Raw genomic sequence first — 811 nt, forward strand, 5'->3', positions numbered from 1 at the left:
AGCAGGGCAAAAATATCAAATGTCCATAAATTTGGTTTATCACTAAATACTTGCAAACATTAATTACCATCAGCCACAGCTTGGTGTTGTGCAGGTGCTCGCTAGCAAACATCAGCATGCTAGCAAGTCAAACTAAGATCGTGAACAGGGTAAGCGTCACACCCATACATTCCTTTAAAATTCTTATCATGGCACTCCTAGGGCTCCATACAAGCAGATGAAAATGTGTCATCCGATGCCAAGAGTCGGCAGGCTTTCCTTCCAGCCATGACCGAACCAAACATTCAGTTTGGGTGGAATTGAAAACAAACTCTTGGCACTCCATGGCATGATTGCCTTTTAGCTACTCCTTCATTGTCAAATGAGCCAAACCTCCTCTCCACCCTCTCTTCTTATGAGACCAGTCATCTATCTCTCTCTGACTCATTCCCTCAAATGGGAACCACTCCTCCTTATTCACCCAGCGGAGAGATTACAGGCCGGAACAGATGAGATGAAGCGCTCAGCAGTGCTGAGATATGGACCTACAGTCCGCAGCAGACAGAGAAGGGGATGATGACATTGTCCTGATGTGCTGAAATTTTAGTTAGGCATAAGTGTGCCATGGTTTGATGCCAGACCTTTCATACAGTCATCTGAAAAATAAGAGAATGCTAACAGATCGTTAACAGATATTCACGACGCCAGAACAGTTTGAAAAGCCAAAGAAAAAGCCGGCACAGAGTGTCCTTGTTGCCACGTCCTTGTAGTAGCAGTCAAACCAACTGATTAATGATCCAGGAGTAAGAAACACACACAAAAGGCGAGCAGG

The sequence above is a fragment of the Pagrus pagrus genome (assembly GCF_965226575.1).
Source record: "Pagrus pagrus genome assembly, chromosome: 3".
NCBI lineage: Eukaryota > Metazoa > Chordata > Actinopteri > Spariformes > Sparidae > Pagrus > Pagrus pagrus.